Below are 205 nucleotides of genomic sequence, written 5' to 3'. Positions count from 1 at the left end.
ACACACACACACACACACACCACAGGCCGTGTCCTGGAAGGAAGCAGCTCTCCACCCAGAGCCAAGCCCAGAATAACCTGCTGGATAATTATAGACACACACACACACACACACACACACACACACACACACTGGTCATTGTCTCATCCTGTCCTGAAACAAAGGACTCTCTCTCTCTGCAGTGTGAACTTACATAACACACTCG

This window comes from Centroberyx affinis, unplaced genomic scaffold, assembly GCF_046629955.1.
Source record: "Centroberyx affinis isolate AG114_WGS23_722 - 3 ecotype Tasmania unplaced genomic scaffold, CSIRO-AGI_Caff_v1 ptg005113l_1, whole genome shotgun sequence".
NCBI lineage: Eukaryota > Metazoa > Chordata > Actinopteri > Beryciformes > Berycidae > Centroberyx > Centroberyx affinis.
Note: the sequence above shows the minus strand (reverse complement) of the source record.